The sequence below is a fragment of the Rhinoraja longicauda genome, chromosome 31 (genome assembly GCF_053455715.1).
Source record: "Rhinoraja longicauda isolate Sanriku21f chromosome 31, sRhiLon1.1, whole genome shotgun sequence".
Taxonomy (NCBI): Eukaryota; Metazoa; Chordata; class Chondrichthyes; order Rajiformes; family Arhynchobatidae; genus Rhinoraja; species Rhinoraja longicauda.
Genome location: NC_135983.1, coordinates 9,481,923 through 9,505,001, shown reverse-complemented (window position 1 = coordinate 9,505,001; position 23,079 = coordinate 9,481,923). Strand labels below are relative to the sequence as shown.

The following is a 23,079-nucleotide window of genomic DNA, read 5'->3' as shown; positions in this document are numbered from 1 at the left end:
GAACCCAATGTTTACAGGAGCTCTTTCAAAACAATGTGCTGGACTAACTCAGAGGGTCAGGCAGCATCTGCGGAGGGAATGGACAGGCAAGGCTTCAGAAAGTGAGGGCGGAATAAAACCTGGCAATAGGTGAATATTAGTGAGGGGGCTGATTAGCAGATGGGTGGACAAAGACTAAAGATGCAAAGGAGACAAAAGGGTGTCAGGTAAGGACGTGAAATGAAATGTAAAGCCCGAGGGATGGATATAGGTGGAAGGGAATTAGAGGAGGAGGAAGAGGAGAGATAAATTGGAAGCGGGGCCCCTTGGATGGGAGATGTGTACACCGAGGCGTTCAGAATGAGTTTGTTCCCCACTCTTTGCAAATGTTGACTGAAAGAACCATTGTGGTCTCTGCACACTTCCAGCTGAACCTACAACAGGGATCCAATGAGTGCAGTATTCCTCCACAACGTGCTGGGGTAACAGTAGAATTCTGGAGAGAATGGACAAGTGACATTTGGGGAAGGGGTGGTTCTTTAGCCTAATTGTGTTTGGTGGTGAGAAAGTTGGAAAGAAGAGGTGGGGAATGGCTTAGAGGAGAAGAGAAGAAGAAAGTGAAGGGAAAGGAGAGAAGAATAGGGTAGTTGAAGAGGGTAGAGGAGAGAAGAGGAGAGAAAAAGAGGGGAGAGAGGAGAGGAGAGAAAAAGAGGGGAGGAGGGAAAAGAGAAGGGAAAAAAAGAGGGGAGGAGGGAAAAGAGAAGGGAACAAAAGAGGGGAGGAGGGGAAAGAGAAGGAAGCATGAGGGGGGAGGGAAAAGAGAAGGGAGAAAAAGAGGGGAGGAGAGAAAAAGAGAGGGAGGAAACGAGGAAGTGGAGGGGAGAAGAGAGGAGGAAAAGAGAGTAGGAAAGGAGAGAGAAGAGGGTGGGAGAAGAGGAGGAGAGGTGAAGAGAAGGATATGAAGGGAAGGAGGAGGGAGGGAAGTGCAGGGGAGGAGGAATGAGGAGGGAGGAGGGGAAGGAGGAGGGAGGAGGGGGAGGAGGAGGGGGAGGAGGAGGGGAGGAGGAGAGGGAGGAGGAGAGGGAGGAGGAGGAGTGAGGGAGGAGGAGGAGGGAGGGAGGGAGGGAGGGAGGGAGGGAGGGAGGGAGGGAGGGAAGAGGTGGAGGGGAAGGAGGGAGGAGGAAAGGGGAGGAGGAGAGAGGAGGAGGAGAAGGTGGGAAATGTAGGGTAGGAGAGAGGAGGGGGGGAGAGAAAAGAGGGGGAGGAAAAGAGAAAGCAGAGGGGAGAAGAGAGGAAGAAAAGAGAGAAGTAGGAAAGGAGAGAGAAGTGGGTGGGAGAAGAGGGTGAGGAGGAGAGGTGAAGAGAAGGATGTGAAGGGAAGGGGAGGAGGGGAGGGGAGGAGGGGAGGGGAGGAGGAGAGGGGAGGAGGAGAGAGGAGGAGGGGGGAGAGGAGGCGGGGGGGAGGAGGGAGGAGGAGGGAGGAGGAAAGGGGAGGAGGAGAGAGGAGGAGGGGGAGAAGGTGGGAGATGTAGGGTAGGAGGAGAGAGGAGGGCGGCTCCTTTAAGGCGGCGCCTGATTGACAGATTCTGCTCCCGGACGGGTCCGTCCCGCGCGTGCGCGCGCCCGCCGCCACCGAGCGAGCGCCGGATCCGCTGCCGCCGCCGCCGCCGCCGCCAGCAGCCGGGGAGTGGGGTCGGGGTCGGGGTCGAGGCAGGTACGGGGAGCGGGACTGGGGTCGGGGTCGAGGCCGAGGCCGGAGGTGGGGAGCGGGGAGAAGGGCGGAGTGTGGGGGGGAGGGGGGGACGGGGACCGAGGGGGGTCTCCCGGGGGGGCCGCGGCCTTTGCTAGAACCTTCCTCCAACACCACCACCACAACTGGGCGACCCCCACCCCGTTATAATGGCGGAGGGGAGGGCCAGAGGCCCCGGGCCTGGGCCGGTGCCGGTGGTCTGGTCTGGTCTGGGGGGCGGTCCGGTCCGGTCCGGCCCGCCACTCGGAGCCGGCCCCGAGCAGGCTTGGCTTTGTTCCATTAGGCGCTAGGCCCGGAGCCGGGGCCTGGCCGCAGATGACCCCCCCGGTGCCCGCACGCTCCCCTCCCGCTGCACCTCCCTCTCCCTTCCCTCTCCCTTCCCTCTCCCTCTCCCTCCCTTTGAGACTCCCTTGTGTTTTAAATGTTGTGCATTCGTGGTTGCCCATCGATACCATAATCCTGGACCCCTAACCACTCCTGATATTGCACAGCAGTTACAACAGAAGTTATTCTCAGCAGCTCTGTGTTGCCCTGTGTGTGTTATTTTTAGTCCTGTTCCAAAGCATTTGATTTGTTTTTGGAGTGTACATTAATGTCCTTGTTGTGGTGTGTCACCGCAACACTTTACCTGCATGCAGTGCCAACAACATTTCAAACTCTATTCCCCTCTCCCCAACCTCCTTTCAATTCAATTTGGGCTTTCGGCATTGTTTTGTGTTTTTGATCAATTGCTGGATAAATTATTTTGGTGTCTCTTGTCATTAGATTGTGCGTGATAAGTATCGGTGGGTTAGTTCTGTGGAGTAGAGTGAGCAACAGTTTTTAAAAATGTGGCACTTCAACACAAGTAGATGATGGTGGTTTTAAGTACATGGATAATTAAAAGGGACACATGCATTCTGTAAATGACTGTGTCAGCGTTCCAATGAATTTGTTAGTTTGCATTAAGAGCAAATTGTTGGTTCACACCTTTTAAAATCTCAATTAGGGATTTGTAATAAAATGATTGTATAAGTAGTTAGTGAAAGATTGAGTTTTATGATAAGCAGTTGCCCTCGTTATTTCTCAAGTCAAAAGTGTTTATATTTACAGGGAATTAAACAATTGAATTTTTATTTGTTGCAGCTTTGCAGGTAGATTAACCCAAGAAATATATAATCAATAATGCAGTAAATTAATAATCAGTAAAGTCTGAAGATGGGTCCTGACCGAAAACATTGCCTCTCCATTCCCTCTGCAGGACAGCATTGTGGAGCAGCTGATAGAGCTGCTGCCTCATAGTGTCAGAGACCCAGATTCAATCCTGACCTTGGGCTGACTGCGTGGGGTTGGTATGTTCTATCTGTGACGACTTGTGTTTCCTCTAGGTGCTATGGTTTCCCCCCACATTCCAAAGACCATGCAGGTTTGTAGGTTGATTGGCCCCTGTCAATTGCGTGTTGTGTATAATACTGTATATTTCAATCATCAAAGAAGTTGCCTTACCTGCCAAGTTACTTCAGCACATTGTGTTTTGCTGACCAATCAGTAATACTAGATAACCAGATAATTTATATTGGAGAAACAAAGAACGGCAGATGCTGGTTTATATCAAAGATAGGCACAAAGTGCTGGAGTAACTCAGTGGGCCAAGCAGCATCTCTGGAGAAAAAGTATGGGTGATGAGAAGGGTCCTGACCTGAGCGTCACCCATCCTTTTTCTCCAGAGATGCTGCCTGACCTGCTTAGTTACTCCAGCACTTTGTATCTATCATTTATATTGGAGGTTGCTTTATAACAAGCTACAGTCTTCAATAACACTAGTAGATTGAAATGTACTTGAGCTGGCCTGATTACAACATTTGCATTTTTTTGTACTAGATCAAAACTTATAATCATTTTCTCTGGGTTCTCTAGTTTCCTCCCATATTCCAAAGACATGCAGGTTTGTAGATTAATTGGTGTCTTTAAATTGCCGCTGGTGTGTAGGATGTGAAAGTGAGATAACGTGGAAGTAGTGTGCAGGGAGATCAATGATGATCATGGACTCAGTGGGCTGAAGGGCCTGTTCCCATGCTGCATCTCTCAACTAAACTAAATTTAAAACTTTCGTAATGCAGAGTAGAAGAGAAAGAAGCAGGTCTTTTTTTCTCCCTGTCAAATAGCTTGTAAACAGATTCATCTGTTGGTGCGTGTGCTGTTGTGGTTTGCAGGCATTTCACACTTGCGTTGTTCAAACAGAACCAGTACAATTTGGGTGATTAATATCTGAAGAACTAACAAAAAAAAGGACATTTCTCAGTGCAACCGCAGGAGAAGAAATATTCTTCAGTTTGTAGAATATTGTGTGTTTCTGTTTAAATGAATGACATTAATTAATTAATGACATCAGGTTCATTTGTCAATTGCCATCTTGAGCCCTCCCGGGAAAAAGTGACTTTTTTTGAATGAATGATGGTGTTGAAATTGCCTGTGGTTATTTGTACTGGCGGTGAATTTTGATAATTTTGGCTCGTATGTGCTTTGAAAGGAATGAACCTCAAAAGGCCAAGAAGTAGTGGAGATGTAACTCTAAAAATAAAATTCTGGAAATACTCATCTGGTCAGGCAGCATCCATGGAAGAAAACAGGGTAAACATTTTGGGTCAACAACCTTTTTTGTTATGAAAAAGTAAAACAGTGTTAAATGTGAATACCTCGGATAGCATTTTTTTTTTAACTGCTGGAGAAACTCAGCAGGTCAAGTGGCGTCTGTGGAAGCAAAGAGATGGTCAATATTTCAGATCAAGACCCTGCATGAGGACCCTCCACAGATGCCAACTTCCCCTAGCATTTTAAGTATCAAGTATGTTTAATTGTTATATGTACCTACAACGGAACAGCAAAATTCTTATTTGCAGCAGCATAGCTGCTATGTAAATGTAATGCACATAGATAATGTAGAATAAACAAAAATTCAAGAAATTAATGACCAGAGTATTAGTGCAAAGAATTTATTTGCACAACAAAAGACAGTCCAAAGTTCACAGTTGAGGTTAGTGTGACATAGTGTTCAAGAGCCTGATGGTTTTTGGGATGAAGATATCTTGAACATGGTGGTCACAGTTTTCAGTCTCTTCTTCACAATTTTCTTCACAATTATTTTTGCTCCAGATTCCAGCATATGCAATTTGCCTGATTGGGGTTCGGCTGAGAGGGGATGGTCAGGACTGGTTAATTGCACTTGGTTTGATTGCCTGGTTTGATTGTTTGTGGGAAACAAATGGAGGGGAAATATTGCCGGAGCTTTGGACTGCCAAATACCTGAGGTGTTGAAACCCTGGAATAAGAAAGAGACTGCTGGAAATAGAGCAGGTTGGAGAAAAATTGTATATGTAATAACAAGCAGATGCACAACCAAAACACAAAATGCAGGAGAACTCAGGGGAAGGGCAACATCCCTGGAGAACATGGATAGGTGACTTTTCAGCTCGGAACCCAATGGTTCAAAGATATTTTATTGTCACATGTACCAATTAAGGTACAGTGAAATTCTTCATCAGAACAGAAGCATCGCCTATCCATGTTTTCCAGGGATGCTGCAGCATTTTATGTTTATCTTTGGGGGGGGGTGGGGGGGAATAGTGTTGATTTTACAAGTTATACCTTGTATTGGAACTGGCCAGATCTTGTACATATTGGGGAAGAGCTGACAACTTAAAGCTGTTGATTTCACTGTCTTGAGGGCTATAATGTGCCCAGTTGAAAGGTGGGATGCCATAGCTGGAACTTGCTCTAGACTTTGGTATCAAGGAGTGTGTGCTCAAAAATGGGTTAGAATGGGTGAAGGTGGAGATTTACGGTAACAGGCAAGTGGGAGTTCAGGATCACCCTTAGACTAAACAAAATTGCTCCACAAAATATGCACTTTGCTCCTCCAATGTAGAGGAGATCATATTGTAAATAGCAAAAGCAGAAAGGCCAAATTGGAAGAAGTACACGTGAATCAGACTTATCCTGGAAGGAATCTTTGGATGGTGCGAAGGGAGTTAGTAAACAGACAATTGTTGTTTCTTCTGCAGTTTTTTGGGAGGATGCTGCAAGAAGGGAGGGTGGGGCGGGTTAACCTCAGTGGAAATGGAAGAGTGGGAGCAGTGGCAAGAACAGTCACTGTGGAATACTGGGATTGAAAGTGATAATGGCATTGTTTTGGAAGTGCCGTCAATCATGAAGGACAGTTTGTTGAATACAGACACTGGTAGGTGGACAGCAAGCACAAGGTGAGCTGCATCCTGTGGAGAGGGGTAAGAGCAATGGGAACAGAAATGGTTCAGAGCCCTGACAATTATGGTGGGGGGAAACCATGATTAATGATGGGGGTTGGGGGGAGGAGGAAGAGGGTGCTTATAAAACTTGTGAGGAAGGTGCCAGCACAAAAACATGTTTCCGAGCTAGTGATACTGGGAGAATGGACAGGTGTACTTGCAGGAAGCAGAGTGGGGGAGGTGGGGTCAGATAGCTGTGAGGGTCTGTGTGCTTGTTCTGCATTAAATTGGTTTCTTTTCCCACGGTTGTAGTCTGACCACCTAAGTATTTCCAGCAGATTTTATTTCAGATTTCTATCATCTGCCGTTTGTATTTATAATTGCTGGTTGGCCTTTGGTTCAGGGATGAAGCAACAAGTCCTAAGGCCATCCTGATATGGAATGATGGTGTGGTGAAATCGGATGCACAGGCTGAAAATGTCAAAGTGGTGATCAGCCATGATCGCATTGAATGGCGGTGCTGGCTCGAAGGGCTGAATGGCCCCCTCCTGCACCTATTGTCTATTGTCTATTGTCTATTGTATTGACAATGCCATGGATGTAATTGGGAAGGGAAGAGACAAAATGATGGAGAAAGAGTAGTCCAGGGAGTAAGAAATGGGTTCTGTGGGACAATAGCTGGATAAAACCATGTCTTGTCTAAAGATCCTAGGTATGAAGTAAAAGTGAGCTGTGAATGAGGGATTGTGAAGGAAATGATGGTCCAGGACACAATTTTTTGATGTCGGCATTATAATTTGAAATATTGATTATGAACAAAACATTCTTTGGTCTTCTCTGGACAATGTACCGAGAGAATTGTCTTTAAAACATGCCCCTCTAATCCTGTTGAATTACTTCATAGAACTAGTTTAATTAAAATGTTCACTTCCCCACGTAAGGGTCCATGCAAGTCCCTTCACCTTGTCTATCAGTGATGACACGGATGTAATGCTTAAAAGCAGGACATTTGCCATGACCAGTCACAGTCAGACACTGTGTATATGACTTAGTATTTCTCCGTATGCTGCCTTCTTGGGAAAAATGTCATGCAAACCAAATTCTTTATGGCACTCGGCTTGAAACCACAAAACCCCGGATTTAAAATGTTCTTGATATACATCTACATGTGGCCTTTTTCTGAAAGTTGAAGATACCAAGTTTATTCCATTTAATTTCCAACCCTTCACTCCAGTGTTTACTGCAACACTCAAAATGGCCATCTGGCCTTTTCTGCACAAATAAACAAATCCCAGGGAGTCTGCAAATCCTTTGCAGTTGGCACAGTAGTCTAGGCAAATGCTGTACTGCTCTTTGGACCCATCTGTCAAGCAGCATGATCTGCCACAGGAAAAATCAGTTTTAAGTATCGGCAGAAACTGCCTTATCTTTGACACCTTCAAGTACCAAAAGGTTTGCAATGCTGTCTATGATTATATACATACTGCATAACTGCACAAATTTAGTATTTGAATTATCTTCACTAACTCTAGCAGCCAGATCATCAAAGATTAACGTGGTGTGAAAAGAGTTCATTTTGCCAGGTCAGAATGACTGATGCAGAGTTGTAATGTGCCAATCTGTAGATAAAGAGATAGGGTGTGTCACCTTTCAGCTTCACACACCATGCATAGGCTTGCTTTACTAAGCTGGAGAAAAAGCTTTGAATTCCACCACTGTACCTAGAGAATTCAAATTTATGTAACTAAATAAGATCTGTAATAAAAGATTCACCATTAAAACCATTGACGTTTTCCACTGGCCTTAAGTGGAGGAAATCTGCCATCCTTGTCCAGTCTGTCGTATATATGACCCCATACCCAATGATATGATGACTCTGAACTGTGTTCTGAAAGCTACTCTGTTCTTGTAGTATTGGGAACGTGCAATACAAGCGAATGCTGCCTAATGTCTTTAATGAATTAACAGTAGTCATGCTGGTTATTCTAGCAGATGCTGCTTATTCAAGCATTTTCTGTTTTTATTTCAAATTTTCAGCTGCCTTTTTTATTCAGGAACTCCCCTGGTAGAATGTTGCCAAATTTATGGCTAGCTATCTGCAGCATTAATTAGTTCGTTTTTACACTGAAAAGTGGATAAGATGCTCTGATTCAAATCATTCTAATTCTGAGAATCCATCCTTATTCAGGTCACTGCCACTCTTGATAAACTTGCAACGTTAAGTACTTTGGCCAAATGTGTAAACATGTTCAGCATAAATCATTCTTGGGGAATACTGTAAATATCTGGTACACTGACATATTTATTGCTGTAGTATACAATTTGTTTTTGAAATGTGTAGGGTTGGCATTGAGCTGCTCTGTAAAATGTTTCGGTTTTATCCAGGTTGTTCAGCTGCTGCTCCAGAGATTGAACGTGCAGCAGCCACTGCATGGGTTTAATTTTGGAAAGTGTAGTGCCTTCTCTGAAACAAGGTTATCTATCACTGACAGCATATTCAACAGGAAATGCTTAGTTGCAATAAATCTAGCTGCCTTCAGCAGTGTCACTACAATATTTATTTTGGTTCCTGCATCTTTATCCAGTTTCAGAACCAATGCAAGACAGTCTCCACATATACAGTGCCCTCCATAATGTTTGGGACAAAGACCCATCATTTATTTATCTGCCCATCCTCCACAATTTGAGATTTGTAATAGAAAAAAATCACATGTGGTTAAAGTGCACATTGTCAGATGTTAATAAAGACAATTTTTGTACATTTTGGTTTCACCATGTAGAAATTACAGCAGTGTTTATACATAGTTCCCCCCCATTTCAGGGCACCATAATGTTTGGGACACAGCAATGTCATATAAATGAAAGTAGTCATGTTTAGTATTTTGTTGCATATCCTTTGCATGCAATGACTGCTTGAAGTCTGCGATTCATGGACATCACCAGTTGCTGGGCGTCTTCTCTGGTGATGCTCTGCCAGGCCTGTATTGCAGCCATCTTTAGCTTGTGCTTGTTTTGGGGGCAGGTCCCCTTCAGTTTTCTCTTCAGCATATAGAAGGCATGCTCAATTGGGTTCAGATCGGGTGATTGGCTTGGCCACTCAAGAATTGACCATTTTTTAGCTTTGAAAAACTCCTTTGTTGCTTCAGCAGTTTGTTTGGGATCATTGTCTTGCTGTAGAATGAACCGCCGGCCAATGAATTTTGAGACATTTGTTTGAACTTGAGCAGATGGGATGTGTCTATACACTTCAGAATTCATTATGCTATTACCATCAGCAATTGAATCATCAATGAAGATAAGTGAGCCAGTACCTTCAGCAGCCATACATGCCCAGGCCATAACACCCCCACCACTGTGTTTCACAGATGAGGTGGTATGCTTTGGATCTTGGGCGGTTCCTTCTCCTCCATACTTTGCTCTTGACATCACTCTGATATAAGTTAATCTTCATCTCATCCGTCCACAAGACCTTTTTCCAGAACTGTGGTTGCTCTTTTAAGTACTTCTTGGCAAACTGTAACCTGGCCATCCTATTTTTGAGGCTAACCAATGGTTTGCATCTTGCAGTGTAGCTTGTGTATTTATGTTCATTAAGTCTTCTGCGGACAGTGGCCATTGACAAATCCACACCTGACTCCTGAAGAGTGTTTGATCTGTCCGACAGGTGCTTGGGGATTTTTCTTTATTCCAGAGAGAATACTTCTGTCATCAGCTGTGGAAGTCTTCCTTGGCCCTTGTGATTAGTAAGCTCACCTGTGCTCTCTTCTCATTGATGTTCCAAACAGTTGATTTTGGTAAGCTTAAGGTTTGGTTGAAGTCTCTTAACAGTTTTATTCTTGTTTCTCAGTCTCATAATGACTTCTATGACTTTCATTGGCACAACTTTGGTCCTCGTGTTGATAAACAGTAATTAAAGTTTCCAAAGGTGATGGAAAGACTGGAGGAAAGACTAGGTGCTGAGAGCTCTCTTATACCTGCATTAAGGAGGCAATTAAACACACCTGAGCAATTACAAACACCTGTGAAGCCACGTGTCCCAAACATTATGGTGCCTTGAAATGGGGGGGCTATGTATAAACACAGCTGTAATTTCTACATGGTGAAACCAAAATGTATAAAAATGGCCTGACAATGTGCACTTTAACCACATGTGGGTTTTTTTCTATTACAAATCACAAATTGTAGAGTTCAGAGGCAAATAAATAAATGATGGGTCTTTGTCCCAAAATTATTGAGGGCATTGTTTATATTATCAAAAAGAAAATAATTTCTATTTAGATTTCAAGTTTGGTTTTAAGAACTGGAAAAATATGTACTTAAAAAAATATATTGCATTTTGAAATTGGTTAGTTATGCAATGTTATAGAAATTGTTGCAGATTCAAATGTTTTTGGAGAACTGAAAATCTATAGTTTTAAAAATGTAACTGAATTACATTTTGAAATTGGTTATTAAATATTGCATTGCTGCAGAAATTTGGAACAAATCACCAACCTCTGAATCTCTTGTAAATGAGAAATGGAGGAAAAAAATATTCCTCTTGGTCACTGAGCTGGCCATAATCTGCCAAGATAACACGAAGACAAAGGGATTTCAAACTGGGGCATGTAGTAATATCGGGAGTGTACGATTACATACACTGAATACAATTATTCAGTATCTATTATTCAAGAAGAAAATGGAGGTGGAAATAGGAAGGCAAATCTCTAGGCCAAATTCGTTCCCAGCTAAAAACAAACAGGTGCCCATCACAACAGGTGGGAATATGTACAGGAGAGAAAAATAACATCCAATGTATTCTCAGTCTTGCTTAGTTTAAATTTCCTTGCCCTATTCCTCCCCAACCTGTTAAACTTGGAGATATCTTTCAAAAGACATATTACCTAGCTTTTTTTAAACATGCATTTCAGACCATTATCAGGTCACCCACAGCTCTTTGTTACTGAAGAGTAAGTAGGCCAAAGTCCTTGAGTGATCCTATCTGAGTAGCTTTTAAGCTAATAATTGTTTTTGTACATATATCTGTGTGTGTGCTTTATCATGTGAAAATGGTGTTTTTGATTCATGCTGAAACTTCTATTAATAGCTTATTGGTTTCAGCTACAGGTTCTCTGTTAGTCATGAGAGTTCAATCTGTGCATAATAGCATCCAGATCTCTTTGTCAGTCATGGTTTCCTGTAAGGAAAGCTTGTATTTTCCCAACTGTACCAATGTGCTTGATGGTGCATTTACCTAAACTAAATGATATTTGCCATTGTGGTCTCCCCTCCACTGTGTTGACTATACCACGGATAATATGCCTCAAGGCAGTATTTACAACTTTTGCTTGTGGAAATCTAGCATTTCAAGTTGCCACTGTTACAAAAGAGCTATGTATCACACCTTTATCAGAGACTTTTTATTTGGATGCAGGGGCCAACAGTGCTTGCTGCTGACCTTGTTGACAGCTGCCTGGAAAGATTCATTGACCCCAGGTGAAAACTCTCCCATTTGTAATGTTGGTTGCTGCTGGGGATCAGCTTAAGATAGTCCCTGATGGCCAGGAGTTGTGATGCCATCAAATTGGCTGCAATAAACAAACTGCTGGAGGGACTCTGGTTCAGACAACATCTGTTGAGAGAACAGACAGGCGATGTTTCAGGTCGGGCCCTCCTTCAGAACCGAAACGTCATCTGTCTGTTCCCTCCAGCTGAGTTCCTGCCTGACCCACTGAGTTCCTCCAGCAGTTTGTTTTTTTGCTGCATCAGATTCCAACATCTGCAGCCTCTGTTTCCATTGGACTGGCTGCATAGCTTAAGAGGAGACTCTTGAGTTTTATTAGCAGAAGATAAAAACTATTTGTTATGAAGTACTTAAACATTTTAGTCAAGTAGAGTTTATTATCAGTTGCACAATTACAGTTAGGTATGGGTACAATGAAAATCTTTGCTTGCAGATTAACTTGGACCACACAAACATAAAGTATGCATTATTTATAAATTATACAGATTTTATAAGAGTGCAAAGAAAAGGTCTGCAAAAAAGACATTAGTGTAAAAATACATAATTAGAAAACTAGTTCATGGTATCGCATGAGGTGCTCCATAATGTTCAAGAACCTGATAATTCTAGGAAAATAGCTGTCATTTCTGTACCTTCTGCCTGATGGCAGCAGCAAGAAGAGGGCATGGGCCGGATGGTGGGGATCGTTGATGATGAATGTTGCCTTCTTGAGAATCTCATGTAGGTGAGGAGGACTGTTCCCATGCTGCACCAGGCTAAATGCGGAGCCTCTTGCATACCTGTGCTGTGGCATTGCCGCACTGATACGCTGGGATCATCAGGGTTTTTCTTGACCACGGGTTTATGGCTTCTCAATACAATTTTGTATGGTTCAGCCAAGTCCAATAGTACACAGAATATTATAATCAAGAGAATCTCACTTCAAGTCCTATGTGGGTAGCTTAAGAATTTGTTACAGTATAGATTAATACATTTCGATAGTGAAATTGAATTTATTTGAATTAAAGGGAATTTGGAAGAATGGTTGCAAAATTGGCTGACATAAGAGACCGCAGATGCTGGAATGTTGAGTTTTTAAAAAAAGCAAATTGCTGGAGGGACTTATTAGGCCAGGCAGCATAAGGTATACTGTCTTTATATTGTCACCAAATCCCAGTGGATAAGTCCCCAGGGATGATGGAAGTTATCCCAGATTTGGGAGAAGAGAAAAGATTGCTTTGGGCTTTATCTGTGTATCCTCTCGATCCACAGGAGAGGCCCTGGAGTTCAGGAGAATACCCATGTCATTCCGTAGACACAAAAAGCTGGCGTAACTCAGTGGGACAGGCAGCATCTCTGGAGAGAAGGAATGGGTGATGTTTCGGGTCGAGACCCTTCTTCAGACTCGACCTGAAATGTCACCCATTCCTTCTCTCCAGAGATGCTGCCTGTCCCGCTGAGATACTCCAGCTTTTTGTCTTTTTTTGGTTAAACCAGCATCTGCAGTTCCTTCTTACAGACCCTCTGTTATTCCTTTGTTTAAGAAGGGAAATGGGAATAGTCTGGGAACTTATACTTGTGTCAGTGATAGGGAAGCGATTGGAGAGAATTCTGAGGGATAGATTTTACTCTAATTTGGAAGAGGGATAGTCAACCTGGCTTTGAGAGGGACATGCCATTGTGTGCAGTTCTAATTGCCCACTACAGGAAGGATGTGAGAGGGTGTATAATTGTTTCTCTGGAGTATCGAAGGCCAAGTAAGGACCCGATTGAATTTTATAAAATTATGAGAGGCATAGATAGGGTACCCAATCAGAAAAGTTTCCCCTGGACAGAAATATATCAAATGCTACAGGGCTCAGCTTTAAGGTGAGAGGCGGTGTTTTTTTTTTATAGAGGCTAGGTGCTGGGATGTGCTGACAAGTATGATGGTGGAGACAGATATGCTAGCACCTTTTAAGAGGCTTTTAGATAGGCAAAGGGAATGGAGGGATATGATTCGCTTAATTTGGCAAAAAAATGAAGTGCTGGAGGAACCCTGCAGGTCAGGTAACATTTGTGGAGGAAAGTGATTGGAGCCCTTCTTCAGATTGATTGGAGGGAGTAGGGGTGAGAAAGCTTGGCAGGTGATAGGTGGATACACGTAAAGGTTTGTAATTGGGAGAGGGCTGAAGTAAGTGACAAAGGCTAGAGTAGCAAAGGGGGCAAAAAGGTGTCAGATAAGGAAAGAAACGGAGTGATACGCAAAGCCGGATAGTGGAATTATAAGGGAGGATGGGGAGGGAGGTGGAGAAAGCGAATAACATGAATTGTGGGACTGAGGTGGGAGATGTGTGCACGGAGGGGAAAGGAGCAGGGTGACCGTGGTGATGTAAGTCGGTGGGAGAAATGTGTGCACAATGGGGGTCATGGAAAAGAGAAAGTGGATATTACGTGAAATTGGGGAATTCAAAGTTCACACTATTAGGCTGTAAGCTGCCCAATCCGAATACAAGTTTGCGTGTAGCCGCACACTAGCAATAGAAGAGGTCAAGAACAGAAAATATGGTAGGGAATGGGAATTTGAATGGTTTTCAACCAGGAGATCCACAAGCCTTGGTGGGCATAGTGCAAGTGTTTGACGAAACATTCGCTTTGTCAACGCTTCCTGCCATAGGCTCATTTCTCATCATGTACCATAATTACTTTTCTCCCCTCTTTTCCCCCTCATCTCCTTCCACCCATATCCTTCACTCCTTCTGAATCCCGTTTGTCTTTTTTTCACGTCTAGCCATTGTCCACCCCATCAAACCTCGATCCTCACCTGTACCTGCCTATGGCTTGCCAGGCTTTGTCCTACCTACTCCTCATCTTTCCCCATACTCCACCAACTGACAAACCAAAAGGTATTTTCAGAACCAACCACATAATAAATTGCTTGTGGTGGAAATGAGCAGAATGTTTATTAATAAATGGCTATCTGAGATTGCACATGAAGAGGATTGATTTACCATACCCAAACCCCCTCCCCAGGTACATTCCCCTGCAACCGCAGGAGATGCAACACCTGTCACTTTACTTCCCCCTTGACTCCATCCAAGGACCATGACAGTCTTTTCAGGTGAGGCAGAGGTTCACTTGCACCTCCTCCAACCTCATCTACTGTATCCGCTGTTCTAGGTGTCAACTTCTGTACGTCGGTGAGATCAAGCGCAGGCTCGGCGATCGTTTTGCTGAACACCTCGGCTCAGTCCGCCTTAACCTACCTGATCTCCCAGTTGCTCAGCACTTTAACTCCCCCTCCCATTCCCAATCTGATCTTTCTGTCCTGGTCCTCCATTGTCAGAGTGAGGCCCAGCGCAAATTGGAGGAACAGCACCTCATATTTCGCTTGAGTAGCTTGCACCCCAGCGGTATGAACATTGACTTCTCTAACTTCAAATAGCCCTTGCTTTCCCTCTCTCTCCATCCCCTCCCCTTCCCAGTTCTCCCACCAGTCTTACTGTCTCCAACTACATTCTATCTGTCCCGCCCACTCCCCTGAAGGATCTTGACCCGAAACGTCACCCATTCCTTCTCTCCGGATAGACAATAGGTGCAGTAGGCCATTAGCATTGCCATTCAATGTGATTTTTAGATTTAGAGATACAGTGCAGAAACAGGCCCTTTGGCCCTACGGGTCCGCGCCGACCAGCGATCCCCGCACATTAACACTATCCTACACCCACTAGGGACAATTTTTTTAAACATTTACCAAGCCAATTAACCTACAAACCTGCACGTCTTTGGAGTGTGGGAGGAAACCGAAGATCTCGGAGAAAACCCACGCAGGTCACGAGGAGAACGTACAAACTCCGTACAGACAACGCCCATAGTCGGGATTGAACCCGGGTCTCCGGCGTTGCATTCGCTGTAAGGCAGCAACTCTACCGCTGCGCCACTGTGCCGCCCATGGCTGATCATCCACAATCAGTACCCCGTTCCTGTTTTCTCCCCATATCCTTTGATTCCGCTAGCCCGAAGAGCTCTATCTAACTCTCTTTTGAATGTATCCAGTGAATCGACCTTCACAGGCAGAGAATTCCACAAATTCACGGCTTTCTTGTGAAAAAGGTTTTCCTCATCTCAGTTCTAAATGGTTTATCCCTTATTCTTAAACTGTGCCCCCTGGTTCTGGACTCCCCCAAAATCGCAAACATGTTTCCTGCATCTAGCGTGTCCAATCCCTTAATAATTTTATATGTTTCTATAAGATTCCCTTTCATCCTTCTAAATTCCAGTGAATACTAGCCCAGTCGCTCCATTCTTTCATCATATGACAGTCCCGCCATCCTGGGAATTAACCTCGTGAACCTACACTGCACTCCCTCAATAGCAAGAATGTCCTTCCTCAAATTAGGAAAACTGCACAGAATACTCCAGGTGTGGTCCAACTGCAGAAGGACCTCTTTGCTCCTATACTCAACTCTTCTCGTTATGAAGGCCAACATGCCATTAGCTTTCTTCACTGCCTGCTATACCTGCATGCTTACTTTCAGTGACTGATGTACAAGGACACCCAGGTCTCGTTGTACTTCCCCTTTTCCTAACCTGACACCATTCAGATAATCTGCCTTCCTGTTCTTGCCACCAAAGTGGATAACCTCACATTTATCCACATTATATTGCATCTGCCCACTCACCCAACCTGTCCCAAGTCACCCTGCATCCTCATAGTATCCTCTTCACAGTTCACACTGCCACCTAGCTTTGTCATCTGCAAATTTGCTAATGCAGGCATGTGAATTTTCCGCGTTTTTAAAATCCATTTTCCACGCTTTTTGCATGATTTCTGCGTTTTTCACTTTGCCAACGGAGAAATCGGATCGGAAAAAAACAAAACAAAACAAAACAATGTATAGACTTGTAATGAACACTAGGGTTCCCCTAGAGGTCACCAGGGGTTCCGCGAGAAATCCTCCGTGCCCTGGAAGTCTCCCCGGAAATGTGGCACCTAGACTGGGCAAGGCAGCCAATCTTGACCTCATCAGGACTTCCACGGCCGATCAGTTTGTTGAATTTGCAACCTGCAGCCAGGGCTCTGGAACTCCAGCCCAGCTGGAGCCAGCAAATCTATCCCCATAGCTGACTTCCTTAGCCAGCTAAATTAGATAAACCAGCAAAGTTCTGGAACCAAGAGTGCCAGAAAATCAGTGGTGGAACTGTAATGAGTAAATATTAAATTCAAGTGCAAGATTATATAACTAAATTAATTAAGACGGGGTTAAAATATAAAACACATCAGAAAAGCCAATTACCACCTTTTTGGGCTGATTATCAATTAATGTGCGATTTTACTTCAATGTTATTAGTATACAGTGACATATTCACATTATTTTGTAATGTCTGTTTTTACTTTGAAATGCACTAAAAGAGGCTTGAATCTGGTGATTTTGTGTGTAAATTTTCAAAACAAATTGACCCCTCGCAAGCGCTCGGCTCTTTTCCTTTTTTTTTTTACCTCACTCACACGCCTGCTAATGTTACTTTTAATTCTTTCATCTAAATCATTAATGTATATTGTAAATAGCTGCAGCCCCAGCATCGAGCCTTGTGGCACCCCACTAGTCACTGCCTGCCATTCTGAAAGGGACCCGTTAATCCCTACTCTTTTTCCCCATCTGCCAACCAATTTTCTATCCATGTCAATACCCTACTCCCAATACCATGTGCTCTAATTTTGCCCACTAATCTCTTGTGTGGGACCTTATCAAAGGCTTTCTGAAAGTCCAGGTACACTACATCCACTGGCTCTCCCTTGTCCATTTTACTTGTTACATCCTCAAAAAACTCCAGAAGATTTGTCAAGCATGATTTCCCCTTCGTAAATCCATGCTGACTTGGACTGATCCTGTTACTGCTATCCAAATGCTATGATAATGCTTTGATAATCGACTCCAGCATTTTCTCCACCACTGATGTCAGGCTAACTGGTCTATAATTCCCTGCATTCTCTCTCCCTTTTTTCTTAAAAAGTGGGATAACATTAGCTACCCTCCAATCCACAGGAACTGATCCAGAATCTATAGAACATTGGAAAATGATCACCAATGCGTCCACGATTTCTAGAGCCATCTCCTTGAGTACCCTAGGATGCAGACCATCAGGCCCTGGGGAACTATCAGCCTTCAGTCCCATCAGTCTACCCAACACCATTTCCTGACTAATGTGAATTTCCTTCAGTTCCTCCGTCACCCTAGGGCCTCTGTCCCCTGGTATATCTGGGAGGTTGTTTGTCTTCCTTGGTGAAGACGGAACCAAAGTACCAAGGAATATGCCATTTCCTTGTTCCCCATAATAAATTCACCTGTTTCTGTCTTCAAGGAACCCACATTTGTCTTAACTAATTTTTTTCTCTTCAGATACCTAAAGAAGCTTTTACTATCCTCCTTTATATTCTTCCGTAGTGTACCTTTGTACCTCATCTTTTCTCCCTGTATTGCCTTTTTGAGTTACCTTCTGTTGATCTTTAAAAGTTTCCCAATCCTCTGGCTTCCCGCTCATCTTTGCTATGTTATACGTCTTTTTTATTTTTATACTGTCCTTGACTTCCCTTGTCAGCCACGGTCACCCCTTAGAATCTTTCTTCCTCTTTGGAATGAAATGATCCTGCATCTTCTGGATTATTCACAGAAATACCTGCCATTCCTGTTCTACTGTCATCCCTGCTAGGGTCCCTTTCCAGTAAACTTTGGCAAGCTCCTCCCTCATGCCTCCATAGTCCCCTTTGTTCAACTGCAATACTGACACTTCTGATTTTACCATCTCCCTCTCAAATTGCAGATTAAAACAGATCATATTATGGTCACTACTTCCTAATGGTTCCTTTACCTTGAGTTCCCTCATCAAATCCGGTTCATTCCACAACACTAAATCCAGAATTACCTTCTCCCTAGTCGGCTCCAGTCCAAGCTGCTCTAAGAACCCATCTCGGAGGCACTCTACAAACTCCCTTTCTTGGGGTCCAGTACCAGAATGTTCCCAGTTTACCTGCATGTAGAAATCTCCCATAACCACCGTAGCATTACCTTTTAAAATTTAAAATGCCAATTTGCACCCTATCTCCAAGCTACTGTTTGGGGGCCTGTAGATAACTCCCATTAGGGTCTTTTTATCCATACAATTTCTCAGTTCTACCCACAATGACGCTACATCTTCTGATCCTATGTCATCCCTCGCAAGGGACTAAATTTCATTCCTTACCAACAGAGCCACCCCACTCCCTATGCCCACTTGTCTGTCTTTTCGATAGGACGTATACCCCTGAATATTCAGTTCCCAGCTCTGATCCTCTTGCAGCCATGTCTCTGTAATTCCCACAACATCATACTTACCAATTTCTAACTGAGCCTTAAGCTCATCCACTTTATTTCTTATACTTCGCGCATTCATATATAACACTTTTAATTGGGTATTCACCTCCCCTCTTACACCGGTTCCTATTTCACCTGACCTTGCTCTCTTATCCCTTCTTGAACTTTCCATCCCATTAATTTTGGTGTCTTCCCCTCACCCCCCCCCCCCCCGCTATTTAGTCTAGTACTTGGCATTTGGATGTCATTCAGGTATACGTGTTCTACTCTCTCTGCCAATACAATCTTCAGAAAGTGGCCAAAAACCAAAATGAAATTGATGCTGGAAAAATTATGCCAAACAAAAAATGCTGTAATACTCCAAAGATCAGACAGCAACTGTATGAAGAAAACCAGGATACCAGGATTAAGATTTTGATATCTCGCGTTTCTGACACAACCTTGCAAACCTCAGCAATAACACAATGCACAGATGTTACCTGACCTTCTGAGTATTTTCAACACTTTTCCATTGGGTTTCTTCAGACTGCTGTCCATGGACCAAGGGTGCTGAATCCACTGTAGCTGTAATATAACTTCTACTGTTGCAAATATAAAAGCCAACAGTCTATTTGCCTCGAGACACCAGAGACTGCAGATACTAAAATCTTGAGCAAAGTGCTGGAAGAACTGATTGTGTCAGGCAGCATCTGTGGAGGGAATGGACTTAACACGTTTCTAGTCAGTACCCTTCTTCGGACACTTCAGTCTATTTGTCATACTGATTGCTTTCTGGACTAATCCATGACATATTTATGGATCGCTGTAAATGTTTCTTTGTAGGCTTTTTCTTTTAATTTATATTGTCTCTTGTCCCATTCATTGTCCACGGTTAATTTTGTCTTGACAGGCGGAGTTTGTACCACATGGGTGTATGTATAAAGTGATTCCAGTCCATTACTTTAGAGAAAAGTTTCTATGGAACTTCTATGGAGTTTTGCATGATTTTGCATTTCATTGTTTAGACAGTACAGTGTTTTATCCATTTTAGCTCTGTTGTGAGGGTATTCATATTTACTGATACTGAAATCTATGTACTATTGATTGTTGAGGACCTATTCTGTAACTCAGCATCTAACATTGAGCAGAATTGCCCTTTGCCACTTTTTCTTTTGCTGGTGTCACCATGGGCCACGGCAAGTTTTCTGTTAGATTTTTGTAGATACCTCAGAAGGGACAAGATTTTGCAAGAGATAGCAGTATCAGACCTTGAATCATAGCTTTGCAAGTCATTCTTTGACCATGACTGGGCAGCTTAGGGTGGCGTTCATGTGGAACAAGCTGCCAGAGATAGTACTTGAGGCAGGTGAAATAACAACATTTAAGAGGTTTGGTTAGGTACATCGACAGGAAAGGTTTAAAGAGATATGTGCTAAACATGAGCAAATAGGATTAGCTTAGATGGGACATCTTGGTCGACATGGACGAGTTGGGTGAAAGGGCTCGTATTGATCATGTATGACTCTTAAGAATAGAGCCTATTCCAAATCTGTAAATGACAGCAATCGGACACAATATACAATATAAAAAATAGATAAAACGCAAAAGAATTGCAAATGCTGGAAATCTGAGATAATAGCAGAAGATGCTGAGGATACTGATAAGTTCAGTCAGCGTCTGTGAAGATCTGAGCACAGTACTCTACAGATCCTGCCTGACCTGCCGGGTATCCCCTGATTTTGTGTCTTTATTTAACATGGTATAACTGTCTGCCTGTTCATTGACAATAAAATGCCTATGATTCTCCCAGACAGGTTTTTATTTTCTCATTCACGAAATATGGACATTGCTGATATGGGCAGCATATATCGCCCACCCCTTATTGCCTGCTACGCCATTTGGAAGATCCTTTAAGTGTTCACCGTATTGGTGGATTTGGAGTCACATGCAGGTCAAACCAGGTAAGGACATTAGATTTCCTTCCAACAAGAAAGTTGGTGAACCAAGTGGATTTTTATGTCAATCAGTACATCTTATTCCAGATTTATTTAATATAGGTGGCTCTGCTGAAATGCATGTTTCCACATTGCAAATTGGATATTGCTCGATTGATGAATTAGTGACAATTCTTTAAAATTATGCAAGCCTACTTGGTTATAACGAGAATTTGATTTGGAACTAGAGAACCACTTGTTATTTTGGAAAAATTGACACACAGAAAAAAAGTTGTCTTGGAAAAAAGTTTCCATGTAACCTCCCAAAGGTAATCACCTTTTAAAGACAGTTTTAGTTTTACTGTGGGAGACCATAGAAATTAACAAGCAATTGTTTCATTTGACATTTGTGCAATATTACTCTATTAAACAATGTAACATACAGCCTTTAGTAATTTTAGCTTGCAGTAATAAAAAATAAACTTCGTTATTAAAAATGTTTATTTTTGAAAATTATGTGGAGCAAAAATAATATTGTTGCTGAGAGCTTGAAACTTGCTTGCTCCTAACCCCCTTATCCCCATTGAATTCAATGTTTTTATATCGCAATTTTCTATAAGGCGAGATTTGTTAGCTACACAGCTATTGCATTATAATCGAACTACCTGTTATTTAAATTTAATCCCCCAGCTGTGGGAATTGAACACATTTCTCTGCATCACTATTCCAAGCTAACTCAGAAACTGAGCCATGATCATACTGTACTCTAGAAATCTTGCCAACGGGTCTTTTTATGTAATTAATTTATGATGAATTAAGAAGTGCTTTAAAAAAAAATTGCTTCAAAATAATGACTTGATGTGGATACTTCTATTTTCTGCTTGGCGAGACTTTATTTTCTCCATATCGTGGTTCAGCCCTCAAAAAGTTCAGATTTGTTCTGTTTTTAGTTGGTTTGGCCTTGAAATGTGCAAAGTGTTATTACAGTTACTGTATGATGGCGGCACATTGGCACAGCAGTAGAGTTGCTGGCTTACAGCGCCAGAGACCCCGGTTCGACCCTGACTATGGGTGCTGCCTGTACTGAGTTAATTCGTTCTCCCTGTGGCCGCGTGGGTTTTCTATGGGTGCTCCAGTTTCCTCCTATACTCCAAAGACGTAGAGATTTGTGGGTTAAATGGCTTCTGTAAATTGTCCCTAGTGTGCAGGATAGAACTCGTGTGCTGGTCGGTGTGGACTCAGTGGGCCAAAAGGCCTGTTTCCACACTGTATCTTTAAAGGCTTAAGTATAAGCCAATATTTAAAGTTGTTTGTTAAAGTTCCATAGTATGTATATATGTGGCCCACAACAAAAATAAACTTTGCCTTGATACTATACTTAGCTCCTTGAGTAAGGATTGAACTGGTTTTGAGTCTCAGATGAGAGATAAGTCATTCAGAAAATAAAAGGACACAGCACTTTATGTCGAAGGTAGACACAAAATGCTGGAGTAACTCAGCGGGTCAGGCAGCATCTCGGGAGAGAAGGAATGGGTGACGTTTCGGGTCAAGACCCTTCTTCAGACTGATGTCAGGGAGAGGGCGGGATAAATAGAATGTAGTCGGAGACGGGAAGACTAGTGGGAGAACTGGGAAGGGGGAGGGGATAGAGAGGGAAAGCAGAGACTATCTGAAGTTAGAGAAGTCAATGTAAACTACCCATGCGAAATATGAGGTGCTGTTCCTCCAATTTGCGCTGGGCCTCTGACAATGAAGGAGGCCCAGGTCAGATTGGGAATGGGAGGGTTGACGTGCTGAGCCACTGGGAGGTCAGGTAGGTAGGACTGAGCGGAGGCGTTCAGCGAAACGATCGCCAAGCCTGCGCTTGGTCTCGCCTATGTAGAGAAGATGACACCTGGAACAGCGGGTATAGTAGATGAGGTTGGAGGAGGTCCAGGTGAACCTCTGCCTCTCCTAGAAAGACTGGGTCCTTGGATGGAGTCGAGGTGGGAGGTAAAGGGACAGATGTTGCATCGCCTGCGGTTGCAGGGGAAAGTACCTGGAGAAGAGGTGTTTTGGGTGGGAAGGGACGAGTTGACCAGGGAATTTCAGAGGGAACGGTCTCTGCAGAAAGCAGAAAAGGGTGGAGATGGAAAGATGTGGCCAGTGGTGGGATCCCTTGGGAGGTGGCGAAAATGTTGGAGGATAATTTGTTGTATGCGACGGCTGAGGGGTGGAAGGGGAGGACAAGGGGGGGACTCTGTCCTTGTTACGATTGGGGGGGAGGGGAGCAAGAGCAGAGCTGCAGGATATGGAGGAGACCCTAGTGAGAGCCTCATCTATAATGGGGAGGGGAACTCCCGTTTCCTAAAGAATGAGGACATCTCCGATGCCCTGGTATGGAACACCTCAACCTGGGCAC

The 23,079-nt window shown here is 43.5% G+C and overlaps 1 protein-coding gene across 1 annotated transcript in view; it reads left to right on the top strand.

The window, feature by feature from the left end:
- Positions 1-2,973: 2,973 nt before the first annotated feature.
- Positions 2,974-23,079, top strand: part of zbtb26 (zinc finger and BTB domain containing 26) — a 29,704-nt gene continuing 9,598 nt past the window's right edge. The window contains exons 1-2 of the mRNA XM_078425968.1: positions 2,974-3,060; positions 20,559-20,705. The gene's annotated coding sequence lies outside the window, so the exon portion shown is untranslated. The remainder of the gene's footprint in view (positions 3,061-20,558; positions 20,706-23,079) is intronic.